This window comes from Phocoena sinus, chromosome 2 (genome assembly GCF_008692025.1).
Source record: "Phocoena sinus isolate mPhoSin1 chromosome 2, mPhoSin1.pri, whole genome shotgun sequence".
Classification (NCBI taxonomy): domain Eukaryota; kingdom Metazoa; phylum Chordata; class Mammalia; order Artiodactyla; family Phocoenidae; genus Phocoena; species Phocoena sinus.
Window position 1 is genome coordinate 44,058,440 of NC_045764.1, and position 21,063 is coordinate 44,079,502.

Genomic DNA, 21,063 nt, shown 5'->3' on the forward strand with positions numbered 1-21,063 from the left:
CAGCCGTGGTAGACGGGAAAGAGGTCATCTGGGCAGCCGCATTACCGCAAGGGACATCGGCCCAACGGGCTGAACTAATCGCCATGACTAGAGCATTGGAACTAGCAGAAAACAAAAAGGTAAACATCTATACGGACAGTAGATACGCATTTGCTACCGCCCATGTCCATGGGGCCATTTACCAACAAAGAGGGTTGCTCACCTCGGCGGGCAAAGAAATTAAAAACAAAGAAGAAATAGTGGCACTGCTAGCTGCCCTCATGCTCCCCACTAAAGTCAGCATCATTCATTGCCCCGGACACCAGAAGGACAATACCCCGGTGACAAGAGGCAACAACATGGCAGATAGGGTGGCACGAGAAGTGGCTCTACGGGAAATCATACTAGAACTGTCAGATGAGAGTCCTGGGAAACCAAATGATAGGGGAACAAGTACCCCAGCCATAACTAAAGGAACATTATCTCCTCAACAAGAAAAATCCATGCTACAACAGATTCACAGATGGACACACTTGGGAACCAAAAAGATGGTGTCCCTACTACACAAGACAGGTTATGATACCCCTGGACTAACTAAATTAGCTGAGCAGATTGCACGAGAGTGCATTCCATGCCAACAGGTAAACTCCCATAAAGGAAAACTTGAGGTCGGAAAAAGGCTCAGAGGAGACCGCCCAGGAGCCTATTGGGAGGTCGACTTCACTGAAATACGCCCTGGAAGGTACGGTAACAGGTATCTTCTAGTTTTTATAGATACCTTCTCAGGATGGGTAGAAGCTTTCCCGACGAAGAAGAAGACAGCTACTGTGGTGGCCAAAAAGATCTTAGAAGAAATTTTCCCCCGGTTTGGGGCACCAAAGGTAATAGGATCAGATAATGGTCCCGCCTTCGTCGCCCAGGTAAGTCAGGGTGTGGCCAAATACCTGGGGACTGATTGGAAATTACATTGTGCCTATAGACCCCAGAGTTCAGGACAGGTAGAGAGAATGAATAGAACTCTAAAAGAGACCCTAACTAAATTGTCCATAGAGACTGGCGGTACAGATTGGACGGTGCTCCTTCCCTTAGCCCTGTTCCGGGCTAGAAATACCCCCTCCCGCTATCATCTTACTCCATTTGAAATACTATACGGGGCCCCACCTCCTCTTCTTACGCTAAGGGAGAAAATAAGTCCTGACTGCCAGAATAACACTGACTTATATGCTAGGCTGTTGGGACTCCAGTTGGTCCAAAAGGAGGTGTGGTCCCAGCTGGCAGAGGCTTACCGACCAGGAACACCAGCAGAGGCTCATCCCTTCCAAGTCGGAGATTCCGTGTACGTCCGTCAGCACCGAACCCAGACACTAGAGCCTCGGTGGAAAGGACCATACATCGTCCTGCTCACCACCCCCACGGCTATAAAGGTAGACGGCATCGCTGCGTGGATCCACGCTTCACACGTGAAGGCCGCGCCAGCATCTGCATCATCGGAATGGCGAGCCCAAAAGACCAGCAACCCGCTCAAGCTCAAGCTTCTGTGATCATCAGACTTATAACTTTAACTTTGTTACCCCTACTGACTGTGAGTAATTTTAGTCCTCACCTGCCCCAGCGTTTAACCTGGCAGGTAATCTCCCAAACTGGAGATGTAATATGGTCTGTTAGCCATACTGCTGCTCCTTGGACCTGGTGGCCAGACCTTTTCCCCGATGTTTGTAAATTAGCCATAGGAGCTCCCAATTGGGACACAGCACACTCCCATGATCGTCAAAATGCCCCATCCATACCCGGTCGGGCCGGCCAATACGGCTGCCAAAACTCGGGTATGCGACAGAAACTTAGCAACCCTACCTTTTATGTATGCCCGGGATTTCATCGCCATAGGTCCCTAAATTATCAATGTGGGGGAAAGGAACATTTCTATTGCAAAAGCTGGGGTGTGAAACCACAGGAGACACCTATTGGAAGCCCACCTCTGGCTGGGACTTTATTAAGGTGACAGCCAATTATACACACCCAACCAACCCCTTAACTTATAGGCCTAAATGTTCAAAATGGTGCCATCCCCTTAAAATTTCTTTTAGTGAACCAGAAAAAAAAGATAAAAATTGGATAAATGGCCATTCATGGGGAATCAGGTTTTATAAAGAAGGATATGATGATGGATTACTAATGACCATCAAACTAAAAATTGAAACCCCTACTCCAGTTCCTATAGGCCCCAACCCTGAGATAGGGCACTCTTTGCTACCTTTGGCCCCTCCCACAGCGTTACCAGAGATAAAAAACCAAACTTCTGAGCCAAAAGGAATGACAATCAAGCCCAAGACCCCCCAGGACCGAATGCTCTCATTGGTCCAGGCGGCTTTTGAGGTTTTAAATGCCACAAACCCGGAGTCTACCAAATCATGTTGGCTTTGCTATGCTGCTCCTCCCCCTTATTATGATGCTATAGGATATAATTCTAATTATAATAATGTTAACACTCCAGATCAATGTCGATGGAAACAAGAAGGAAATAGTAAATTGACCCTGGCCTCAGTATTAGGAAACGGTACATGTGTAGGAACGCCCCCCTCATCCCACCGACATCTTTGTGCCAATTTAAGCCTCCCACAGGGCTCAGGGTATCTCCTCCCTCCTCCGGATGGATGGTGGGCATGTAACACAGGATTGACCCCCTGCATTTCTTTAGAGGTCCTTAAAGCTTCAACCGATTTTTGTGTGTTAGTTCAGCTGGTCCCCAGACTCATTTATCATTCAGATTCATCCTTTCTAGATGAACATGAGGGCAGAGGAAAGTGTAAGAGGGAACCCATAACCCTCACCCTGGCTGTACTCCTAGGGCTAGGAATGGCAGCCGGGGTAGGAACAGGTGCAACAGCCCTCATTCAACAACCTCACTACTATGATGCCTTGAGGCAAGCTGTAGATGTCGACCTCCGGGCGTTAGAAAGTTCCATAACTCAGTTAAAAGAATCCCTCACCTCGCTTTCAGAGGTGGTAAGGCAAAACAGGAGGGGAGTAGATCTGCTGTTCCTTAAGGAGGGCGGACTATGTGATGCACTAAAAGAAGAATGCTGTTTTTATATTGATCATTCTGGGCCTATTACCAAAACTATGGACAAACTTAGGGAGCGCCTGGACAAAAGACAACAGGAAAGGGAAAATCAAAAAGGATGGTTTCAATCATGGTTTGATAAATCTCCCTGGCTTACTACTTTAGTTTCCACCTTGTTAGGGCCCCTCATTATTTTATTGTTGCTCTTAACTTTTGGACCATACATTCTGAATCGCCTGATAGCCTTTATTAGAGAACGCATTAGTACGGTACAAGTTTTAATGCTAAGGCAACAATACCAAAACTCGCAAAAAGAAACTAAAATTCCATGATTGAAATTAGTTACAAAAAAACAAAAGGGGGGAATGTGGGGCCTTTAGGGACTTTCCACCCCCTCACTTGTTCCCGTAAACCAACCTCTTGCACCACTCCTTTTCCCTATCGAAACCAATTCTTCTCCCTAAATTCTTCTCCCTATCGTGCGCCACTCCTTCTCCCTATCGAAACCAATTCTTCTCCCTATCGAAACCAATTCTTGGAGTTTTTCAGTTGACGGGGACTTTCCAGCCAGCGGGTAATTTTCCAGTTGCCCGTAACAGGTAACGGCCAGCAGGTGGGGCAAAAGTTCCTAAGCCAGTGAATTCAAAAGTCACCACATTTACCCAATCATTGTGAGAATATACCCGCCCTATGAGTAAATAAACCTATAAAAAGTATGTGATTCCGCTTTTAGGGGTTCCCCATCGGCCTCCTGCGTGAGGTTCAGGGAACCCCGGTGCATCGGCTCCTAATAAACCTCTTGGGTGTTGCAGCGGCTCTCGACTCTTGGCGGTTCGTGGGCGAGTTGGAATCCCTCGTAGACCGTTTGGGTCTAAAAAAACCTACAACCAAGATTACTCTACCCAACAAGGATTTTGTTCAAATTTGACGGAGAAATTAAAAGCTTTAGAGACAAGCAAAAGCTAAGAGAATTCAGCACCACCAAACCAGCTTAACAACAAATACTAAAGGAACTTCTCTAGGCAGGTAACACAAGAGAAAGAAAGACCTACAATAACAAACACAAAACAATTAAGAAAATGGTAATGGGAACATACATATCGATAATTACCTTAAATGTAAATGGGTTAAATGCTCCCACCAAAAGACATAGACTGGCTGAATGGATACGAAAACAAGACCCATAAATATGCTGTCTACAAGAGACCCACTTCAGTCCCAGGGACACATACAGACTGAAAGTGAGGGGATGGAAAAATATATTCCATGCAAATGAAAATCAAAAGAAAACTGGTGTAGCAATTCTCATATCAGACAAAATAGACTTTAAAATAAAGACTATTACAAGAGACAAAGAAGGACACTACATAATGATCAAGGGATCAATCCAAGAAGGAGATATAACAATTGTAAGTATTTATGCACCCAACATAGGAGCACCCCAATACATAAGACAAATGCTAACAGCCATAAAAGAGGAAATCAACAGTAAGACAATCATAGTAGGGGACTTTAACACCCCACTTTCACCAATGGACAGATCATCCAAAATGAAAATAAATAAGGAAACACAAGCTTTAAATGATACATTAAACAAGATGGACTTAATTGATATTTATAGGACATTCTATCCAAAAACAACAGAATACACTTTCTTCTCAAGTGCTCATGGAACATTCTTCAGGATAGATCATTTCTTGGGTCACAAATCAAGGCCTGGTAAATTTAAGAAAATTGAAATCATATCAAGTATGTTTTCCGACTACAATGATATGAGACTAGATGTCAATCACACGAAAAACTCTGTAAAAAATACACACACATGGAGGCTAAACAATACACTACTTAAGAACTAACAGATCACTGAAGAAATCAAAGAGGAAATAAAAAAATACCTAGAAACAAATGACAATGAAAACACGATGACCCAAAACCTATGGGATGCAGCAAAAACAGTTCTAAGAGGGAAGTTTATAGCAATACAATCCTACCTCAAGAAACAAGAAACATCTTAAATAAACAACCTAACCTTAAACCTAAAGCAATTACAGAAAGAAGAACAAAAAAAAAAAACCAAATTTAGCAGAAGGAAAGAAATCATAAAGATCAGATCAGAAATAAATGAAAAAGAAATGAAGGAAATGATAGCAAAGATCAATAAAACTAAAAGCTGCTTCTTTCAGAAGATAAACAAAATTGATAAACCATTAGCCAGACTCATCAAGAAAAAAAAAGGGAGAAGACTCAAATCAATAGAATTAGAAATGGAAAAGAAGTAACAACTGACACTGCAGAAATACAAATGATCATGAGAGATTACCACTAGCAACTATATGCCAATATAATGGGCAACCTGGAAGAAATGGACAAATTCTTAGAAAAGCACAACCTTCTGACACTGAACCAGGAAGAAATAGAAAATATAAACAGACGAATCACAAGCACTGAAATTGAGACTGTGATTAAAAATCTTCCAACAAACAAAAGCCCAGGACTAGATGGCTTCACAGGCGAATTCTATCAAACATTTAGAGAAGAGCTAACACCTATCATTCTCAAACTTTTCCAAAATATAGCAGAGGGAGGAACACTCCCAAACTCATTCTATGAGGCCACCATCACCCTGATACCAGAACCAGACAAAGATGTCACAAAGAAAGAAAACTACAGGCCAATATCACTGATGAACATAGATGCAAAAATCCTCAACAAAATACTAGCAAACAGAATCCAACAGCACATTAAATGGATCATACACCACGATCAAATTGGGTTTATCCCAGGAATGCAAGAATTCTTCAGGATACACAAATCAATCAATGTGATAAACCATATTAACAAACAGAAAGAGAAAAACCATATCATCATCTCAATAGATGCGTAAAAAGCTTTTGACAAAATTCAACACCCATTTATGATAAAAAAAAAAAAGCCTCCAGAAAGTAGGCATAGAGGGAACTTACCTCAACATAATAAAGGCCATATATGACAAACCCACAGCAAACATCGTTCTCAATGGTGAAAAACTGAAACCATTTCCTCTAAGATTAGGAACAAGACAAGGTTGTCCACTCTCACCACTCTTATTCAACATAGTTTTGGAAGTTTTAGCTATTGCAGTCAGAGAAGAAAAAGAAATAAAAGGAATCCAAATTCGAAAAGAAGAAGTAAAGCTGTCACTGTTCACAGATGACATGATGCTATACATAGAGAATCCTAAAGATGCTATCAGAAAACTACTAGAGCTTATCAATGAATTTGGTAAAATAGCAGGATACAAAATCAATGCACAGAAATCTCTTGCATTCCTATATATTAATGATGACAAATCTGAAAGAGAATTTAAGGAAACATTCCCATTTACCATTGCAACAAAAAGAATAAAATACTAAGGAATAAACCTACCTAAGGAGACAAAAGACCTGTATGCAGAAAACTATGACACTGATGTAAGAAATTAAAAATGATACAAACAGTTGGAGAGATATACCATGTTCTTGGATTGAAAGAATCAACATTATGAAAATGACTATACTACACAAAGCAATGTATAGATTCAATGCAATCCTTATCCAACTACCTATGGCATTTTTCACAGAAGTAGAACAAAAAATTTCACAATTTGTATGGAAACACAAAAGACCCCGAATAGCCATTCTTGAGAAAGAAAAATGGAGCTGGAGGAATCAGGCTCCCAGACTTCAGACTATACTACAAAGCTACAGTAATCAAGACAGTATGGTACTGGCACAAAAACAGAAACATAGATCAATTGAACAGGATAGAAAGCCCGGAGATAAACCCACGCACATATGATCACCTTATCGTTGATAAAGGAGGCAAGAATATATAATGGAGAAAAGACAGCCTCTTCAATAAGTGGTGCTGGGAAAACTGGACAGCTACACGTAAAAGAATAAAATTAGAATGCTCCCTAATACCATATACAAAAATAAACTCAAAATGGATTAAAGACCTAAACGTAAGGCCAGACAGTACAAAATTCTTAGAGGAAAACATAGGCAGAACACTCTATGACTTAAATCACAGCAAGATCCTTTTGACCCACCTCCTATAGAAATGGAAATAAAAATAAACAAATGGGACCTAATGAAACGTAAAAGCTTTTGCCCAGCAAAGGAAACCATAAACAAGACGAAAAGACAGCCCACGGAATGGGAGAAAATATTTGCAAACGAAGCAATTGACAAAGGATTAATCTCCAAAATTTACAAGCAGCTCATGCAGCTCAATATCAAATAAATAAATGACCCAATTGAAAAATAGCCAGAAGACCTAGACATTTCTCCAAAGAAGATATACAGACTGCCAACAAACACATGAAAAGCTGCTCAACATCACTAATCATTAGAGAAATGCAAATCAAAACTACAACGAGGTATCACCTCACACCAGTCAGAATGGCCATCATCAAAAAATCTACAAACAATAAATGCTGGAGACAGTGTGGAGAAAATGGAACCCTCTTGCATTGTTGGTGGGATCGTAAATTGATACATTCACTATGGAGAACAGTATGGAGGTTCCTTTAAAAACTAAAAAGAGAACTACCATACGACCCAGCAATCCCACTACCGGGCACGTACCCTGAGAAAACCATAATTCAAAAAGAGTCATGTACCACAATGTTCATTGCAGCTCTATTAACAATAGCCAGGACATGGAAGCAACCTACTTGTCCATTGACAGATGAATGGATAAAGAAGATGTAGCACATATATACAATGGAATATTACTCAGCCATAAAAAGAAACGAAATTGAGCTATTTGTAATGAGGTGGACAGACCTAGAGTCTGTCATACAGAGTGAAGTAAGTCAGAAAGAAAAAGACAAATACCGTATGCTAAAACATATATATGGAATCTAAAAAAAAAAAAAATGGTTTTGACGAACCTAGGATCAGGACAGGAATAAAGATGTAGACGTAGAGAATGGACTTGAACACATGGGGCGGGGGAAGGGTAAGCTGGGATGAAGTGAGAGAGTAGCATTGACATATATACACTACCAAATGTAAAACAGATAGCTAGTGGGAAGCAGCTGCATAGCACAGGGAGATCAACTCGGTGCTGTGTTACCATCTAGAGGGGTGGGATAGGGAAGGTGGAAGGGAGTCACAAGGGAGAGGGGATATGAGGATATATATACATATAGCTGATTCACTTTGTTATACAGCAGAAACTAACACAACATTGTAAAGCAATTATATTCCAATAAAGATGTTAAAAAATTAAAATAAAATGCAGGTTCTGCCTTCTCTGTTCTGCTCATGGGTCTATTAGAGGCATCTACTGAGATGAAAGGTGTGAGAGCACTTGGAAAATATTGAAGTGCCATTCAACTTTCGGGAGGTGGTGTCAGCCGTCGACAAAAAAGAAGCCACAGAATAATCTGCTGGTTTCCACATGCTGTTCCTCTTCAACTCAGCTCAGCTGTTTATAGATCAGGTAGAGGTGGTCTAGAGATTGAAACCAAGAAGAGGAAGGAAATGAGGGAGACCAACAAAGAGGCAGGATATAGCACATGCTGAAATAAGCATCACGTTATTGGCCAGTGATTTACACACAGCACTAGCAACCAGGAACCAGTGGTTCAGTGTCTTACACTCCAAAAGCATCACAAAATTCATATATATGCTGTATATATTATATATAATATTGTATGTGCTATATATACAATATAAATACTATATATATTATTGTATAGTATACATATATGTATTATATGTAATACTATATGTATAGTTTTTATATATACCTACACACATATATAATACTATACATAATAGTGTACAAACACTATATATAATATACTAGTATATACTATATAATATACAGTATAATGTTATATATATGCCAGTATATAGTATATATATATGTATATAATATACATATACCCTGAGAGCAGGTGCCTCCTTACGTTGGGCCTTCAGTGCCTCACTCACCTCACCCTAGTCCTGGTCCTGGCCAGCTCACTCCTGTCTCCTGTTTCCCATTAGTCAATGTTCACCCCACGGGGTGACCCTGCCCTGAACTTGCAGTTGCTAGACCTCATAACTACAGTGGTGCTGCTGTTTATTCAAGGCCAGAAATTCTGGAATATGGCTGGTTGGCCCAGTTGCATGGCAGAAGAAAAGGGGAGGGCCCAGCATTCTCAGGGCAGGTGACTTGTTGGCTGCAGTGGTGGCTGTAATATAACCCAGGAGGTGCCTTCAGATAAAAAGGAGGCAATTGAAAGAATCTAGGATGATACAGATATGGGAATTCCCTTGCGATCCAGTGGTTAGGACTCCAAGCTTCCACTGCAGGGGGCACAGGTTCGATCCCTGGTCAGGGAACTAAGATCCTACAAGCCACATGGCGCAGCCAAATAAATAAATAAGATGGTACAAATAGACATAGGATACATGGACATAGTCAAAGAATAGCTATATCAAGAACCATTAAGTTAGTTATCAGAAATGACAGAGGGGAGGGAATTCCTTGGTGGTCCAGTGGTTAGGACTCTGTGCTTCTACTGTTGAGATCCCGAGTTCAATCCTTGGTCGGGGAATTAAGATCCCACAAGCCATGCAGTGTGGCCAGAATAAAAAGAAAGAAAGAAAGAAAAGAAATGAGAGAGGGGACATTACTACAGATCCTGCAGTCAGCAAAAAGATAATAAGGAAATGTTAGAACAGTGTTATGGCAATAAATACAACTTAGGTGAAATAGACAAATTCCTTGAAAAAAATGACTAAGTTGACATGGCCCAAGGCTGTAGAACAAGTCTGAAACTTCAATTGCAAACGGAAGGAAAATGCCATCATTTACACATCTACGCACTGACACTTTCCCACTTTCTCAAAACCATTCAAATCAGAACATTCATAAATTTAGCAAGTCTCATAGTTTGAAATCAAATAGCAAAATTCTTTAAGACAAGGTCTTAGCAGAGAGACTCAAAGGGAAGCTTACCTGCCAGGCTTAAGATGAATACCAAAAGAGGGTTAATAAAACCAGTCAAGGGAGTTGAGTGGGTAAGACAAGTCTGGAGAAGAATCTAAGAATACTAGAACCATACCCCAAATGCTCCAGAAAGTTTAATCCAGAAAAATACTGTGATGTCAGCTGGTTGCCAGGTCTTTTACATCAGAGATGGCAAACTGGGCTGCCAAAGGGGTCACAGACCAGCTGGGGCATCAAGGAGTGCGGTGGTAAGATGCTGACATGCTCCTTGCGACTCCAAGGCTCCATCTGGTTTTGCAACTACAAGGGTAGTCAGGGACTCCAGATTTTCCAGATTGTTATTTGAAATCCCCCAATGTTTAAATGTTGGCTCAAATTGGAAAGAAAATAAAAATACTGTGTGGGCCAAACAAACACATCAGCAGACCAGACACAGCTGCACCCTACCAGTATGTGGTTTTTACTTCATGTTCCGCTTTTAGGAGGTGGAGTGTGGAGAGAGGGGACTGGGGGTGGGTGCTTCCTTGTTTGTTCGTTTGTTTGGACTCTTTCTTATTTTAAAAAGCTAAGAACTCACGCTTTAGAAATTTTTTTCTTTCTTTGTCATGGCCCTTGGGGCTTAGGGACTTCAGAGCGAAGGGAGACAGCCACTGTCACACACCTAACTCCTTCTCCCTTCTGCCTCCAGGATCCAGCAGTAAGGAGCTAAATCCTAAGATTTGAAGAGGCTAGGTTTCTTCTCTCCCCTTCAGGCTGCCACCAACTCACAGTCCTGTCTTCACGTTTGAAACACAGTGGTGGTTTTGTTTACTGCAGTTTCCATGTGGTCAAGCAACGTGGCAGGGCGGGACGGGGGGTGGTGTGTGGAGAGTAAACACTGAGGTTTCATTTTGCTCTGGTAAGTTGTTATCCTGTGTCAGGAAACAAAATGAAAAGTAAATATTCCTGAGATTCCTGAAAAGGAAGCAGACTAATTTGGGCCTCCAATCCCGGGCACTGATGTGCAGAGCTCCCGTCATCTTCTGAGTCTGCCTGTCATGACCACCTGTTCAAGCTCCAGTGAGCCAACCCAAGGTAGCCGGCTCCTACTGCAGGAGATGCTTCACACGGGCACAGCCGGCTCCGTGGAGAATGCCTGGCACTAATGAGCCATCTCCCACCAGCACCCGGTCTCCCGGCAGGAAGAAAACTTTCCAGCATCACCATGAAGCACAATGGTTGTAAGGCAAAAATGAGATGAAAGGGCTCAGGAAGACAGGGCGGGAGTCCCAGCATCCCCCAACCTGTCAGAGAGGAGGCTGAATACTCAGAAACTCAAGGGGCTATAAGAGCACTGTGGGGAGCCCATCAGAATGCAGGGGGATGCTGAGAAAATGTCCTCAAAGCTGCTCTCCCAATGCACTTTGATGGGCCCAGCCAAGCCCCCCACGGATCCAGCCCTACGCCCCACAAAGCAGCCCTGAGCAGTTCAGGCCCCAGTTGTCCATGTCCTTTGTGTGTCTCCATCAAGACCACTCAAGCCACAATTTTCAACAATAATAATCAGTAAGCTTGCAGCAAAAGTGTCTCTTTTCACACCAGCTCAAACAGCAAACAGAGGGTTTCCGAGGCATCCTGCTGCTCCTTGTCTACCTGGACTGACTTCAACTCTCCCAGATCCGTGGAGGAGAGGCTGAACCCACCTCGGACTTTAACAGTTTCCACCCAAGCTATACCTGGAGGAAATAGGGAGGGCGTGGCTTCACGGGACAGGCTGGCAGGGAGCCAAGAGGGTTCTTCAGGGGAATTCAGGACTTGCAAAGGCTTGAGGTGTTGAGAAAGAGCTCCCCACACATAACCCCTGCCCAGTCACCTGGAGGCCAGCTGTCCCCTAAAATAAAGCAGGCTTTGTTCCCGGGATGGTCTTCTCTGGAAAAATGAGAGCATATTCAGAGAATGAGCCACCTTAATGTTCCAGGAAAGAAAGAATTGAAAGGGGAAACAAGGAGAGAAGCATTCCTACTTTTCTAAAGATCTTCCCAAATCCTGAAAGAAGTTTTGCCAGAATCGTAGAGTTCAGTATTTATAATGGGAAAAGTATCGAAGTCAAGGCACATAATAGTACCTCAACTTAGAGTACAGGTACTGTTTTAAGTATTAGACATATGAACTCTTTGTATCCTTACAGCAATCCTATGTGGTAGGTACTTACACAGCTCTCAATCCGCTAATGAGGAAACAAGAGCAAGAGAGGTTAGGTAACTTGCCGCAGTCACACAGCTAACAAGCAGCAGAGCTGGGATTTGAACCTAGATTGTCTGAGCCTCTATGCACGGCTGCCTGCTGTAAACGAGATGATAACAAAAACATAAAGAGTGTGTTCTCGACAAAACTGTAATTTGAAAAGATGCATGCACCCCTATGTTCATAACAGCACTATTTATAATAGCCAAGACACGGAAACAACCTAAATGTCCATCGACAGATGAATGGATGAAGAAGATGTGGTCCACATATACAATGGAACATTACTCAGCCTTAAAAAAGAATGAAATAATGCCATTTGCAGCAACATGGCTGGAGCTAGAGATGATCATACTAAGCAAAGTAAGTCAGAAAGTGAAAGACAAATACCATATGATATCACTTACACGTGGAATCTAAAATATGACACAAATGAGCATGTCTATGAAACAGAAACAGACTCACAGACATAGAGAACAGACTTGTGGTTGCCAGTGTGGAGGGGGGTGGGGGAGGGAAGGATTGGGAATTTGGGATTAGCAGGTGCAAACTATTCCATATAGGATGGATAAACAACAAGGTCCTACTGTATAGCACAGGGAACTATATTCAATATCCTGGGATAAACCATAATAGAAAAGAATATGAAAAAGAATGTATATACGTGTATAACTGAGTCATTTTGCTATACAGCATAAATTAACACAACATTGTAAAGCAACTATACTTTAATAAAATTTAAAAAAAAAGAATACTGTTGCCGATGAAGGGGACACGGGTTCGTGCCCCGGTCCGGGAAGATCCCACATGCCGCGGAGCGGCTGGGCCCGTGAGCCATGGCCGCTGAGCCTGCGCGTCCGGAGCCTGTGCTCCGCAACGGGAAAGGCCACAACAGTGGGAGGCCCGCGTACCGCAAAAAAAAAAAAAAAAAAAGAATACTGATCAAAATTTGAATCTAAATTGAGGTCAAACTATAAAATAAAGAAAATCAATCTCCCTCATGGTGTTTCTCCTGGAGTAGCAGAGGCAGACCAAGTCACCCACTCCTGAAATTAAACATAAAGGCAGTAAGTGCTGAAAAGATATAAGGGTCATCACTTTCTGAAACAAATATTTTCCTGATTTTACAGATAAGGAAACTGGGATTTCAGAGCGAAATGCAATATAACAAAAAGAACACCCTTTCTGATTATGTTTCATGTCAATAAAATTTACTTTTAAAAGCAAAAAAAAAGAACACCTTAAATTTAAAAATTTTTTAATTTATTTATTTTTAGTAGATTCTCAATTTATCCATATGATTTGACATTCAAAAGGTACCAAAGAGTATACAGAGAAAGTCTCCCTTCCACCCGACCCCAGCCTCCCAGAGGCAATCAGGGATGGGAGACACACATAAGCAATCGAATACACACACGTTTTCTTTATTTACACAAATGATGGCTCTGTTCTGCACCTTGGGGTTTTTCTCCAGCAAAACAACACACCATACACTTCCTCATTTTCTCCTGACCTCGTGGCGTTTCATGGCCTGCTTTAGCCAGTCCCCTATGGATGGTCACTGAGGCGATTTCCAATCCTTCACTAGCACAAACAGTGCTGCAGGAGCCCACTAAATAAACAGACTACTTCACACACATGTGAGTGTACCTGCGTGATAACCTCCCAGAAGTGGAATTCCTGGGTATATGGCCATGTGCATTTGTAATTTTGATAGGTATTAATCATATTGTCCATCTCTGAGATGTCCACATTTTACACTCACCCAGCAGTGCACGGGAGTGCCTGATTCACCAAACCCCAACCCAGTGAGAGCACACTGCTTGAGAATCAAATGACCCGGGAGCCCACTCCTTCCCTGGTTAACTGTGGGCCTTTAGGCTCTCAATCTCTGATCCTCAAGGACCTCACAGGAAAAGTGGGCTTAGTAGTGACCCCTGCCCCGTGTTCCTGAGACGTGCAACCCACAGCCCCTTGGAGCCAAGGTGGGAAGTACTGGAGTTCCCCAGGAAAGCAGCTCACGAGAGATGTCCCCAAGGCCAAGGCTGAGAGCACCAGCTGCACCGGGCCAGGGGTCAGACAGGGCATCTTGAAGCCAACACCAGCAAAATGGCTCAGGCTCTGCAGCCAGACCGGCCACTGCACAGGCTGCGTGACCTTGGCAAGCTGCTTCCTCTCCACTTTCCTCCCCTGTAAAGAGTCAGGCAGGTGAGCACGTGAAGCACCGAGCACAGAGCAGAGGCTCCAACGCCAGTCATGGTCACTGGGCAGACCCAGGGGCCTGAATACGTTCCCGAACGCACCAGCACTTCACCCCCATGACCACCTGTGGCTCCCTGCTCAGGGTGATGAGCCTGCTCTGCCCTTGAAGGGGGGACAGCCCTCAACCAATGCAGGATAGGAGCTGGGGACGGAGAATCCGGCTTCTCTGTCCCCGGGGGGAGGGGCACTGCAGTGTGTTTGGCACAATCTCCCGGAGGCCCTCAGGGGGACTGCACCCAGGTGCCCACAGCGATAATGGCTCATCAAGCTGTCCTCCTGGCTCACTTCCCTGTCTCACCTCTGACTCCCCACCAATGCATCCTGGGACACCCCTCAGATCAACCACCTGCACTAGGATCCTAGCTCAAGCTCTGCTTCTGAGGGAGCCCAACCTAAGACCGTCGCTTTATCGCTGGGCAGAGGAGGGACGGACAGACGAGCGAGGGAGAAGTGGCCAGACACGGAGGGGTGTAGATGAGGCAGCCACCACCCAGGCCAGAGCTCGTGGTTCTCAGGGCCGAGAACAGCATCTTCTTGTGTGTTGGGCAGGGATGTTCCCGTCAGGCCTAAGGTAAAGCCTGCTCAGGGGAAGCCGCTGGGAGACACTGCTCTCCCCTGCGCTGCCCACCCTGGAGAAGCGGTATCAGCATTTCTTGACTCTCTAAGCAGCAGCCCACCAAGCTACTGAAGCCATGTTTGGGGCAGGTAGTAAACCCCAGGCTGTTTTCCAGAAAGTTCTATAACTGGCTTAGGCCCCTGGAAGTGTGAAGAACACCCCAGCTGTGTGGTTTGGCTCCCTTTTCTGGGTCACTGAGGCAGCTGGGGGATTGCAGAGATCCTCAGGGTGCAGGGGTAACCACTAGAGGACCAGTTTTTAAAGTATCAATGTAATCTGTTCCCGGCTTACGTCCTGGTGGGCAGAGGGAATGTGTGAGAACCACGGCAACCCACTTCCGCATTCTAGCTCGTTCCCACAAGAAATTTAAAGGACACCAAACGTCATCTCCAGGGTGTGGTGGTGCCAGAGGCAAATTAAAGGAGGATTCAGAGCTTGGAGTAGAATCTTGGTTGAAGGCCGGTGGCTAGAAATGGGTGGAGAGTTTGCAGGACAAACTTTAACATCAAGGTAGAAAGTAAGAGAGAAGTCAGAGGAAAAGAATCTAATCGCGATGAGATAGCTACTGTCCTTGCCCTGCCCACACCCTGTGGGCCAGTGCTCTGGCTGACTGCCACTGCCAGTGTCACCTCTTTGCTTGAGGCTCTCTCAGAGCTGTAGACGATCAGCAGGCATTCAAGGAATCAATACCCCCAGCCCTCAACCAACCGCTGACAAGTTGGAGTATAAATACCCCCACTCCCTTGCCCCTCGGATAGGCTAATCTTCTACTATTGATACATCCCACATTTCAAGCTCCAGCTGCCCATGGTGGGAACTGGCTTCCTAACACCCTTTTGTTGGCTGCCTGCCCTCCCTTGTCTCATTTCCCCCAACTCCTTACAGTAGGTCTCAGCTTTTGCTTCTGGGGAATCCCAGACTAAAGCAACCGGGCACCTGCTGTGTGCCAGGCACCAAGCTAGAGGCTTTATACATACCGTGCAGACCTGATACGGCTTCTCTCAAGAAAGGAAAGCATACAACACCACCACACATAAAGGGAAAGTCCAGGCCTTTGTTTCAAAACAAACGTCCGAGATGACGCAGGGAGAGTGATCCAGTTTGAGGCCAAGCCGGGTGAGCAAAATGTGACCGAGCAGATCTTTTTCGGGTCATGAAAGCTCTGACAGAAGAAAAACAAAGCCAATGGAGGGAGAACCAGGTTTCCAAAGTATATCAAATGCACACCCGTTGTCTGGGGTTGTGTGTCCTTGCTGAGAACACACTCTTTGGGGAAATTGTATTGCCAAAGTAGTTGGGGTTTAATCTGCCCAGCCTTTGCAAATCTGCCCCTTGCTCCAGGGTTGGCCTGAATTCACCACAGCACGTTAGAGGAAGAGGGGTAAAAAAGAGTTTTCTGTACCTCTTCCAGGACAGGCAGAGTGAACTCTAGTTAAGTTTGGGAGCTGATCATTAGCATCTCATTAATGACTCTAACCTCTCCTAAGCGCAGAGAAGGCACAGAAAATCACTGCCTAAGCCACGAGCTATAATTGCTGCCATCCCTCTAAGCAGGGGGGAAAACAGGCCATGCTTTGTGGCTTGTCTGGAACAAAAGCCCCATTCGATAATGAGGTTTCTTAATTTAGGGCAGGAGAAAACTTTTGGGTTATTAATAGGCCACAAGTGAAGGCTTGTGTTTCACTTAACTGCCCCACTTAACAAAAGAAAGTTTGCTTTGGTAATTAAAGAATTATTTTTAAGTGTTAGAGGCTTCTGGATAACCTTGAATGAAGCCTCACACGTAAAGAGGCTTTGGTGCCCCGTCTGTAAATTTAACAAACTGGGGCAAATGATCCCAAAGGCTTTGTCTAGCTCTAATGATCTATGGTTTTGTTCATCTCACTGCCTTCCCCTCATAGAGGTCCCTTCAAATTCCACATCCTAATGTTATCTGTTCTTTCTAACACTTGGGGTCTTTGGATACTGTTGGGGACCACAGCATCTCCGGCATGTTGGGCATCTCCACTCTACTTCCCACAGAGGATCCCATCTAAGGGCTAAACATCTCACCTCTGCCACCCATGGAAAAACATTGTCAGTTTCTTATGTTAAGTCATCGTGTATCGTCTGAGGTCTCCTCCTGGCTGAGTGAACAACATAAATCATCGCCCCAGGAGGAAGTTCATGGATCCTGGAGAGGGGCAGCCCTGCATTATGAAGGCTTTAAAACCCATACTCATAAAATATGGTGGTGAAATTCGTCTTTCAGGTTTACAGCCAACAAAATCTGTGATGTCTCTTTTATGGATGCTTTTAAAGTTCTCTGCGGAGCGGTGAGCATCTGACCCTGGGGGAAGTGTAGGGTTGAGCTGCTTCCTGAGTGGAAACAAGAGGTGGTCACCACGTGTCCCCCGTCGGTGACCCTGCCCAGGCCGGTAAACCAAACTCCAGGCTCCAAGGGGTAACTCTCCCTAGAGTCTTCTCAAGACACCTGGCTACACACAAAATGAGATGCATTCAGTTCCACCATCCAGGGTATGGGGGCTTTCCTTCAGGCATTTGTCTGGGAAGGGGTGTGAGTGACCCCAGAATGACCGGCTACCCTCATGGGTTCTCTGTCTCAGGTCACCATGGAGAAAACATAGGATGCTCTTTGGGAGCTCTTGTGAGCATTTGCTCTCCTTGCTACTAGCTCTTGACTCCATAGCCACCCACCATTCCCATCACACACCTAAGCACCTCGAGGAGCCTGGATCAGGCCGTGGGGAGTCACGCAAGGTCCCCGTGTGCCCGAGGAGCCTGGATCAGGCCGTGGGGAGTCACGCGAGGTCCCCGTGTGCCCTGAGCCAGCCCTTCCCATCAGCCTGGCCCTCCCCAGCTTGAGCCTCCTTGGTGAGCTGGCCTCTTTCTGCTGCTCCCTAATTGCCCTGTGCAGATACTAAGCATTGTTCCTTCACAATAAACAGTAAACCTCCTGGCAGAGATCCAAAAACCAATCATCCTGAAAATTTATCACCGGCTTCTCAGACGAAAAAGACCCCGTGTCCTGGCCCAGCCTCTCTCCTCCCAGGCTTCCTGAATACCGGTGAACTTGCTGCACCCTATTTCAAAACACTTCTCCCTCTGTTCAAACTGCAAAGGGCAAAGACATTCGATGACGTTCGAGCCAACCCATTTCCTCCAAGCGTCACTCCATGTTTTTAGTAATGACAACACTTTGTCTCCTTATGAAGCCTGCTGGCTCATATTCGTGGAGTTAGCAGACCCTTCCTGCCCCAGGGAGGAGTCTTTTGCCCAGGAAGCTGCATTGGGCAGATGGAAGCTCCAGGTGTCATCCAAGCGTTTTAATCGGTCTGTTTCCAACTGAGCCTTCAGGGTGGGAACCCTGGCACGCTTGTCATCACCTGGAAGGATGAGTGTGGTCCAAGAGCTTCAAAGGGCTCCCGGGATCCCAGGGAGATGCTGGTGACACTGGACTGTTCCAACTGAGAATCAGAAATCGGCTCGGTGACCTCCAATGACCATCTTAGACGCCGGTACTGAGAAGGACCCTAGAAACAAGTTAGTGCAGGACTCAGAGTAGGCTCCTCTCTGCTAAAGGTGCCTCACACACAGGGACAAGATCTGGGGGAAAGCAGTTATTGAGGAAAGGAATTGGAAGTCTCTCTGTGGCCACATCAACCGAAGCACCTCCCTGGTTAACTGAGTATGCATTGGGCTTCTATATACATGGCTACTCTTTCTGAGCATTTACTGCACGCCACGAATTGTGCTGAGAGCTCTTTATGCCCTATCTTGTGTATTCCTCCAGCCAAGCTATGTGGAAGGAATTATTATGAACCCTATCCGTCAGGTGGGGGACATTGAGGCTCAGAGCAGCTGTGGCTCAGCAACATCACAGAGCTGTTACATGAGGGCACTGGAATCTCAGGGGGTCACACACTGTACCCCAAACTCTTCACCACCAGGCCACACTGCACAAGCTGGTGACTGAAGAAAGACTCTTGACTTAAAATAAATAAATAGAAACCAATTTCTTCAGGAAATGTACATCAAAACCACAATGAGAGACCATTTCGTGCCCATTAGAATGGCTATTATCAAAAAAAAAAAAAAAAAAAAAACACAGAAACTAACAAATGTGGTCAGGATGTGGGGAATTTGGAACCCTTGTACATTGCTGGGTAAGAACATCAAATAGTGCAGCCACTGTGGAAAACAGTATAATTGTTTCTCAAAAAATTAAACAGAGCATTTGATCCAGCAATTCTGCTTCTGGGTATACACCCAAAAGAATAGAAAGAAGGGACTCAGATATTTGTACACGCATGTTGATAGCAGCATTACAGTAAGTCCCCTACGTACGAACCTTCAAGTTACGAACTTTCAAAGATGTGAACTTGCGTTCCATCAACGTCAGGTGTGAATGACATTGCAGCTTGCCCTCTGTCTCCTATTGCTGGCGATCCTTCAGCTCTACCACCTCCCACCTCCTCTCCCTCCTCCAGTCAGCATCTCTTCTTGCCTGTTCACTCGATGCCAGCCCCTCGATGCCAGCTGTTGTACCGTACTGCTGTACTTCTCAAGGTTCTGTCCTGTAAGATTAAAAGTGTTTTCTTTATTTGTTGTGTTTGTTTTTTCTGTATTATTTGTGTGAAGAGTATTATAAACCTATTAAGTACAGTACTGTATAACCAATTGTGTTAGTTGGGTCCCTAGGCTAACTTTGTTGGACTTAACGAACAAATTGGACTTATAAATGCACTCTCAGAACGGAACTCACTTGTATGTAGGGCACTTACTGTATTCACAGTGGCCAAAAGCTAGAAGCAACCCAAGCGTCAGAGGGCCTTTGGATAAATGGATAAACAAAGTGCGGTCTATACATACAGTGGAATATTATTCAGCCTTAAAAAGGAAGGAAATTCTGACACCTGCTACAACGTGGATGAACTTTGAAGACATTATGCTCAGCGAGATAGGCCAGATACAAAAAAGGATAAATGTTGTCTGATTCCCCTTACATGAGGTCCCTAGGGTAGTCAATTTAATGGAGACAGAAAGTAGAATGGTGGATGCCAGGGGTAGGGGATGAGGGGAGTGGGGAGCTGCTGTTGAATGGATACAGAGTTTCAGTTTTGCAAGATGGAAAGTGATCTGGAGATGGCGATGGTGGCTGCACAACACCATGAAAGTGCTTAATGCCACTGAACCATACACTTTAAAACGGTTAAAATGGGGCTTCCCTGGTGGCGCAGTGGTTAAGACTCCGCCTGCCAATTCAGGGGACACGGGCTCGAGCCCTGGTCCGGGAGGATCCGACATGCCGTGGAGCAACTGAGCCTGTGCGCCACAACTGCTGAGGCTGCGCTCTAGAGCCCGCGAGCCACAACTACTGAGCCCACGCGCTACAAGTGCTGAAGCCCGTGCTCCGCAACAAGGGAGGCCACTGCAGTGAGAGGCCCACGCACCGCCATGAGGAGTAGCCCCCGCTCATGCAACTAGAGAAAGCCCGTGTGCAGCAGTGAAGACCCACGCAGCCAAAAATAAATAAAATAAATGTATTTTAAAAAGTAAAATAAAATGGTAAATTTCGTGCTCTATATTTTACCATAATGAAAAAGGTTTTTTAAAAAAAGATGAACATATTGTTTTATGTTATGTATATTTTACCACAATTTCTAAAAAAACAAGCTCTCCATTCTTTAATTGAAAAGGTGGGCCCAAGGACTTCCCTGGCAGTTAAGACTCTGTTCTTCCAATGCAGGGGGCACGGGTTCGATCCCTGGTCGGGGAACTAAGATCTCTCATGCCATGCTGCACAGCCAAAAAAAAAAAAGGAAAGAAAGAAAATGTGGGCCCAAAGAGGAGAAACGACCTGTATAGATGGACTTCTCCTCTCTACCACACGTGGCTGTTTCTGTTCCGCCCCTTTTTCTTAGCCTATAGCCACCAGGAAGCAGAGACATGT